This window comes from Megalobrama amblycephala, linkage group LG20 (genome assembly GCF_018812025.1).
Source record: "Megalobrama amblycephala isolate DHTTF-2021 linkage group LG20, ASM1881202v1, whole genome shotgun sequence".
NCBI lineage: Eukaryota > Metazoa > Chordata > Actinopteri > Cypriniformes > Xenocyprididae > Megalobrama > Megalobrama amblycephala.
In genome coordinates, this window is record NC_063063.1 from 22,181,808 (window position 1) to 22,191,132 (window position 9,325).

A 9,325-nucleotide genomic window follows, 5' to 3' on the forward strand; every position below is an offset into this window, starting at 1 on the left:
TGTGAACACAGTGGCACCACGGAGATGTTCCAGGGGCGCTGGGACGAGAGGAAGGGGATAACGGAATTTTACGGCGATCTTGTTGAGGTCACAATAGTCTATGCAGGGCCTCAAGCCTCCATCCTTTTTCGCCACAAAGAAGAAGCTCGAAGCACCAGGGGAAGTAGACGGGCAGATGTATCCTTGAGCAAGGGCCTCTTTGATGTATTCCTCCATGGCCTTCTCCTCCGGGATGGACAGGGGGTAGATCCTTCCCCTGGGCACTGACTCACCCGAAAGCAGATCGATGGCACAGTCCCATGGCCGGTGTGGAGGCAGCTTGGAAGCTTTCTGTGGGCAGAAGACGTCACTGAAGGGGGCGTAACAGGCTGGAATGTCGATGGAGTGTTTCTCTATAGGACTCTCGATGGAGGTGGTACAGATGGAGAGGCCTTCAGATGATGGAGATCGAGGAATTGGCAGCTCAGAGAAACAGTTGGAGAAACAAGTTTTGCCCCACTTCAGGATCTCGCTGGTTTTCCATGAGATGGTAGGGTTGTGATGCTCCAGTCAGGGGCACCCTAAAACCACGTCAGAGGTGGATTCCTCCAGAAACAGCAGGTGAATATCCTCCAGATGCAACACTCCAACTCGTAGCTGAATGGGACCTTGTTTAAGATTATACAGTTTCTCACCAATAGATGAATCAGACACAGGCTTGCTGAAGACTTCCCGGAAGTGGGATACGAAGGTGGAATATGACTGTGTAACAGGACTGTTTTGGGGCCAGATGGAATCTGCCCACTACAGAGCTTTGCCTTGTAACTGTGAGATGTAAACGCTACTTTAGAGGTGTCGTTGGGATCGAGGTGCAGTTGCATCTCCAGGACCACCGCACATTGCAGAAGAAAACCACTGCAGTCCTCTGCCGATCCTGAATAAGGTGCTGGTTTGGCCATGGGACTGGCGTGAACTGGCGGTGAAGGAGAGGTGATGGTGTTTGCGGAAGTGATGGCAGGTGGCGGTGGAGAAGCGCTGGTGGTGAGAGCTCGGCGAAGAGCATCCACAAGCTCTTGAAAGGGATCCGGTTGACTCATACTGGTTTCTGGCTGTTGAGGCCTGGTCTTCTGTTACAGTACAGAAGGGATTGAGGCAGGAAGTCACAGCAGATGGAGTTTTTTGAAACCAGTAAGAGATAACGGCAGTGCAGGTGAGTGATAAGTGCAGCAGTGGAGATACTTGAGGTGCAGAGTTCTTATAACACAGTCCTTTTGTGGTTGCAGGAGTAATGGATCTTGGAGCTGTTGGAGATGGAGATCGCTGGAGACAAGGAGCACTCACACAGAGACGAGGAATCACACGAGGAGAAAAGGAGACGCTGGAAACAGGTAAGTAGATCACAGGGAGTCCTTAAGGTAAGCATACAGGTAAGTATAATGCAAACGAGACCATACATTGGAGTGGTGTGTGTGAGTGCTCTTTATACTGGTGTTGATGAGGTGCTTGATGAGGTGCAGGTGTCGGTGATCAGTACTCTGGTGATTGAGTGCGCTGTGATTGGTGGATGGTGGAGCCTGACGTGTCTGTGACAATACTGTATGATGAACAGATTTAATTTAGGCTGTTTTCACAAATAAACATTGATCAGTGAACATAAACGGAAGCTCATCCGAACCTGCTTGATGCATGAGAACAAAACCTCTTGCAGAAGCTCAAACGTGCTGCGTAACACACAAGAATGAACCTCACTGGTTCTCACACACGTCAAGCAAACATGCTTGAGCTTCCATTTACCAAAACTGATGTGTGAGTTAATGAATGTTTATATGTGAATAAAAGCCTAAATTCAATCTGTTCATCATACCAAGAGACTGTATCTCTTCAGAAAATTTGGACTAAACCACTCAATTCATATGGATTAGTTTGACAATCTCTTTATGAACTTTTTGTCAGTTGCGTAGATGTCTATGGAGGAACAGAAAGCTCTCAGATTTGATCAAAATAATCTTCATTTGTGTTCCAAAGATGAATGCAAGTCTTATGGGTTTGGAAAGACATGAGGGTGAGTAATTAATGACAGAATTTTCATTTTTGGGTGAACTAGCCCTTTAAGAACTGATCACTGAAAGGTTCTTTGGGGAACCAAAAATGGTACTTCTATGGAATTACTGTAAAAACCAAATTTTGGAACCCCTGTTTTTAAGAGTAAAGGGCTTGCTGATATGCCTTTGGAATTATACATTAAGAGAATGAACACTTCAAGCCCAGATTTCATATTGGCAGATTTACCTTTAGTTTGGCCCATTAACATTTAATTCTTGGGTTGAGTTTAGCCTGTTCCCAGCCTTTAAATTAGCAAAAGAAAAGTTATCACATTCAGTTCAGTGGTTTCCACAGAGTTAACGGGCCCTAATTCATTCTAAGCTGTTGAGTCAGCATTCTCTCCCGTATGCTTCCTCTGTGATAACCTAAGTTTAATGCTAAAGGGCAATGATTGCTTTCAAAACCTATTACGGTGTAGTGGTGCATTTCTTGATGATGATTTCACAGCACAGTGCATTTTCTTCTGAGAGAAATGAAGTTTACATCAGCCACAGGGTGAGATTTATCCAGTCTCACATCTACTGTATCATCACTTTTCACACCTCTTATTGCTGCCCGATGGCCCCAAGAGCAAAGGTTTGTGAGAGCTGAAGTGTGTAATTTTTTCGATGTTAAAATATTTTCTCCTATCTCAGCTTAATAGGCAGAGACAGCTATAAGTAAGCCATTTGTAGGTTGTTTTCTCCGAAAAGTCGGTGTAAACACTGTGTCTCTGTGGCTTTATCACAACATCACAACTGTTTGTGAAGCATCCCTACCCACCCAACCTAGCAACATAAACGTAACCAACGGAGTAAGCCTGAGGGGGAGTTTTTGGGAAACCTGTTTGAAACAGACATTTACTTTGTAAAATTTGCATAGTTATGTGCACAGAAAATGGTTTAACGCAAAATTTCTGTTCTTACAGAAATTTGTTCTTACCTTTGTTTTAATGTTGATGAATCTGGATTATTCTAAATGACAAAGGATTATTGGATTATTCTAAATGAAATTTTGTCATGTAATTTTTTAATAGATTTTTATATAATTAATGCTTTTGTACAAATTCCATATTATCCATATATATATATATATATGACTCATATATATGACTTATATATATGATATATATCACTCAGATATACATCACAATAGGTGTTTGTCGGGCATTGTGAACCAGCCTTAAAGAGAATTGTCTTCTCAACAATTACATGTCTAATAAGACCATCAGTGCAATAGCGTGCACTGGCATACATCCAAGCCTCTTGATTTAATTTCAAACAGATTTATGCATCTGCACAGAATTTTTTTATAGGGAGGCAGCCTCACTGAACTGGTAGAACATCTCTGTTATATCAGCTAAGCAAATCATAAAGCATAAACTAATGCTTTTAGCAATATTTATATGAGTGAATTAGTGTAATTGGATTAGTTGGTAATCATTTAGCAAAACAGGCACTGAATTGTTTGTAGAGTCAGTTTAGCTTTAATAGATGAATACCATTTTTATGGACTCAATGTAATGAATGAGCAGGAGGTTTGTTCTGGATTTATGACTCACATGCACACAATTAAATGTATGCATTAATGCTTGCACAGTTTCAATGTTCAAAATTGTCTGTGGAAATGCAGAAGACTCACCAGTATAATGTTTAATAGAACTCCACTTTATTCTTATTCCAGACCTTAAACCATGTTTCCCTCAGTCACATCTCTGGTAAAACTAACACTACTGTTAACCAGATTTTTTAATGTACAGGTCTAAGCATCAGTGAAATGTCATAGATGTAATGTTACTGTCTCAACACCAGAGGTCATAATCACTGTACTGACTGGCTTAGTAAATACAACCTGTTCCCAATTATGCGTTATTTGTATATGCATCCTGTAGTTTGCTTTCTACTGTATAACATGTTCTGTTCTCATCATTTTCATTAAATCTTCCAATCTCAGTGGAGAACTTAAGACCTTTTCTCCTGATAAGGCTAATGGGTTTAGACAAGATCGATGTATAGGCTTTTACTCCTACCATCTGGGGTTTTTATCTCAAACCATGGGCCACATTACAGTGAAGAGGATGTCTCATGAGTTTAGATAATCCACATGTAGTGTGACTGGGTCTGTCTAAGTGACAGTTCAGGAAACAAGATTATGATCCATTCAAGAAGCCAGCAGTGCTATCTACTAGGGGTGTGACGAGATCTCGTGGCACGAGATCTCGCGAGACTAAACTGTGACGAGATTTCTCGTCGAGGCGAAAAGTAGTCTCGTGATGTTGCCATGACAGAGTGTTAGTATGATTAGGAAAGAATATGCCACCGCTACGTTTACATTATGCCTCCACTGTCGTTTTGCTTTGTATTTAAATAAAAAAAAAAATTTAATTCAGTTGGATAACGGTCGCCGCCGCTCCATATTTACAGAGTACGCGCGACCGTTGAAAGTGAAAGTAAACGCGCGCGCGCGCATTCAAACGTGATTTCAATACCCCGCATTTGAAAGCGGCTCCCTGATGAATTCAAATATCTCTCAATATGAAAGCTATTTTAGGCTGGGCAGTGTAGTTGTAACCATCTCCTAGCTCTGTATCAAAGAAAAATTTGGTCTTATTTGATCTTTGAATATTGAGAGAGTGCGATTATGGTTGCACTTATTGTAAAGTGTTACCATAAAAATGAATAACAGTTTTCTCTTCTTATTATTTACTAGTACAAACAATAAGGTTTCATTTGTTAACATTAGTTAATGCACTGTGAACTATCATGAACTAACAATGAATGACTATTTTTATCAACTAACAAACAAAGATTAATAAATACTGTAGCAAATATATTGCTCGTTGTTAGTTGATGTTGGTTAATACATTAATGTTAATAAATGAGACCTTATTGTAAAGTGTTACCATTTTTATTTATACTGTTTTTATTTCTGTGATCAGTTTGTGGAGAGGAGTTCAGTTAGGAGGTCAAAAGCTGTAGAAGCTCATAATTCATGTACAGTAAGATCTGAAGAGAAGCCAGTCAGTTGAGTTAGTGGCAAAACCTTTTACAGTGCTTGAGTATTGTTGTCTTTTACTGCATATGATAATTCAGTCTCAGAAAGTAGAACTGAAATGACATTCATTACAAAATGATTAGTTAAAACATTTCAAATACACCTGCAGAATATTTTTTCTAGTCATGTATTTCGCCATCTTGTCTCGTCTCGTGAACTCAATCTCGAGTCTCGTCTCGTCTCGTGAGATACTGGTCTCGTCACACCCCTACTATCTACCAGTCACATCACATCTATCTGGGTCAAAGTGGATTTAGAGATCACTTTTTTTCCTATAAAAAGAAGAAGAAGAGTGCAGGAAAGGCAGCATTGTGTCAAGTAGGCTTGTCATTTGCTACAAATGAAAATGTCCTTGTTATAGATGCTGAAACTAGCAAACCAAAAATTATTCAGACATTTTTTATATTTTACTAGAGGGTGCAGGACACTAGTTCATTTATGTAAGTGAGGATAGCAAAATAAAGTAAACTGTGACATATTATACCCAAAAATTCTTCATATATGAAGTACCAGTAAAATTGATAAAAATTTGGAACCAAAATTATTCAGACACTTTGACCTGATCATGTTTTGCTTGTTATCTGGCATAATTAAGATTATTTTTTTCTGACACCATTTAACTTGTCATAAGATCTTGTCATATTTTATTACCATTTTTTTTAAACTATAGTGAATGTTTTAATGAATGAAATGTTCAAGGTGTCTGAATAAATTTTGGTTTGACTGTATATACAGTATATACACAGTATATACAGTATATATATATATATATATATATATATATATATATATATATATATATATATATATTATTATATATTTCTCGTTCCTCTCAGTAACGCACATTAACTTGAACTGAGCATTCTGTCAAAGTCTGTTTAGTTTTATTTTCATAGACTTTTAGTTGGTTTGTCTTCATTCACACGTTTCCTGTTCTAGTTTCCCGCCATTATACTGTTACCATGGTCACTCATTTAACGATCACACCTGCTTGACATTTAGTTTGTTATTTTGTGTATAAATGCTCTGTTTTCAGTTTCTCATTGTCCAGTATTGTTTGTGTCTTGCGACATGCTGCACGTTACCTGCTTCTCGTATTGGATTATTTGATTTTTTTGTAAATACTTTGTTTTGGAACCTTTTTTTTTTTTTTTTTTTTTTGGCTAATTCAAGATATATTCTTCTTTGCTTAAGTAAATTTGTGTTTTAAGGATGCTTAGATTTTTTCTTCTTCTAGAAAACAAGACAAATATTGATTAAATTGGTTTTGTTGTAGAATATTATTTTCTAATTAAAGCATTTATAAGCTCACTTTATAAAAGCGATGGGACACAATGGAATAAAGCATGCAATTTGAGTGCAATTTGTGATCATTCTGCACAAGTGAGCATGTAATTGCCCTTAAATGACAGGTTATGTGACTCTTGTCTTGTTCTTCTTAATGAACATGAACAACTTGCAGCACTTTGCTACTGTACAAATCACTTTAAATATAAAACCAGCCAGGTTAGAATTCTTCCTGTCAGCCACTTAATTAGTGTTCGTTTGAATCATTTGTCAGCAATATCATGGTATTATGATATTTAAAAAAAAAAATCCCATGGTTTCATACTAAATTAGGCTGTGTATTTTGCAGGTAGGAAAAAACATTATAATGTCTCAAGGCAAGTCTGTGGGCTGAACAACTATATTTTGTGTTGACATGCTGTAATTTGAATCAGTCTGTATTGTAATTATGCCGAAAGCTTTAAAAATGAACCTGCATGAAACCATTCAATTAGTGTAGTAACAATTCTGACTGCAGCAGTGGGACGGCTGTATGTTACACATTAAAACACTCAATCACGTTATCAAAAAAGACAGCAACCGCTTGTATTAGTTCTGAAGTTAATGTGAACTAGGTTTCGTCATTTGCACCATGTAACCCTGCAGCACGTCGGCTTATGAACGAGCTGAATGCAGATAAAGCAGCACCAGAGAGGCGTGAGAGGCCATTCCATCCCTGAGGGCTCAGCGTTTTGACTCGGAGCCATGAATCGTTCTCTGTCGCCTCCGCCTCCCACTCCTGTTCTCCATTTTCACTTTTACACAAACACAGAAAATACACAGACAGGGCGTACTGAAAATCTGAGTACATCCACACTATATAGGCTAATTTATACAGTTTGGGTGAGTACATCTTGATGTGTATTTCCCGCATGACAAGATGCAAGAGGTGTCATCGTAATCTTTAATCAAAAAATAACTTCCTCTCTCTGATGTAGCAACATTTCTTTTCTTCTCTGATGACGTGTTCACTGGTGCAAGGGCGGAACAACATGTTTGTCCAAAACAGTGGTGCAGGTATAACATCACTTTGTAGGCCAAAACGCGGAAGTGAGTTAGCATTTTAGCATTTCCGGTTCCATTGAAGTCAATGGGTTTTTTAAAGGTGCCCTAGATTCAAAATTTGAATTTACCTTGGCATAGTTGAATAACAAGAGTTCAGTACATGGAAAAGACATACATTGAGTTTCAAACTCCATTGCTTCATTGTAAATCTCATTTGTTTAAAAGACTTCCGGAAAACACGCGGATCTCAACATAACACCGACTGTTACGTAAGAGTCGGGGTGTACGCCCCAATATTTGCATATGCCAGCCCATGTTCCCAACATTATGAAAGGCATTAGACAAGGGCAGCCAGTATTAACGTCTGGATCTGCACAGCTGAATCATCAGACTAGGTAAGCAAGCAAGAACAACAGCGAAAATGGCAGATGGAGCAATAATAACTGACATGATCCATGATAGCATGATATTTTTAGTGATATTTGTAAATTGTCTTTCTAAATGTTTCGTTAGCATGTTGCTAATGTACTGTTAAATGTGGTTAAAGTTACCATCATTTCTTACTGAATTCACGGAGACAAGAGCCGTCACTATTTTCATTTTTAAACACGTGCAGTCTGTATAATTCATAAACACAACTTCATTCTTTATAAATCTCTCCAACAGTGTAGCATTAGCCGTTAGCCACGGAGCACAGCCTCAAACTCATAGAGAATCAAATATAAACATCAAAATAAATACTTTACTTACATATTTCAAAGCATGCATACAGCATGCATGACGAACATCTTGTAAAGATCCATTTGAGGGTTATATTAGCTGTGTGAACTTTGTAAATGTGCTGTAATATAATCGAGAGCTCGTGTGGCAGGGAGCACGCGAATTAAAGGGGCGGCGCGCTGAAAAAATCAGTGCATAGTTAATGATGCCCCAAAATAGGCAGTTAAAAAAATTTAATTAAAAAAAATCTATGGGGTATTTTGAGCTGAAACTTCACAGACACATTCAGGGGACACCTTAGACTTTTATTATATCTTTATATCTTATATCTTTTGAAAAAGCATTCTTGGGCACCTTTAAATGGGATTTTGTTAAATGGTTGGTCTGTCAAGCTCAAGGCAGTTTCACGTTTTATTCTAAAAAATAAATTGCATCAGTGATTTTTTAAGCTTTTATGTGTCTTGAAAAAGGCGGTTGCTAACAAGTGGCTAAATGGGACTACACAGGCAGTCGGGGACATTAAACGTCATCACTCTGAGAAGGTAAGCTCAGTCTGCTTTTACAGCCTCATTATGCTCATAATTGTACTCTTATAAACTATTCTAACTCAAACGTGCTGGGAAAATGTTTTTAGATAAAAACTGAAAGAGTTGTTGGAAGCTTAGTGATGGTGACGTTGAAGTCGAGCGACTGTGGTGTAGTCCGTTTATAGCCTACCTTTACCTTTTTACTTGCATTTAGGCTTCATTCAGCTCATTTTGAATAATACATCAAGTGTATCCTTCATGTCCTTGAATCACTCACAATCCTTTTGCACACATTCCAATTCATGAAAAAGATGGAAAGTCCATTACGAAATGTAAGACAAAACAATGTTTTCTGAGATGAAGGCATTCATGTTATCTTTTGTTTTGGTGTAAATTAATCACTAAACTGCCAATAATGTCAGCCAATGGGAGACAACAAATAGATGTCATTCACTGTACTGTATTAAAAGAAAGCCAGTTTAGGTACAATATGTACAATTTTCTGTCCGCTAGAGGTCTTACTAGAGGCCTATTCAAAACAAAGGCGTAGATGATGACGGCACGTTTGAGCGCGGAATCTTGGGACATGTAGTCTTCACCTCAATGGACGGTGCAAAAGAATAGGGATAGGA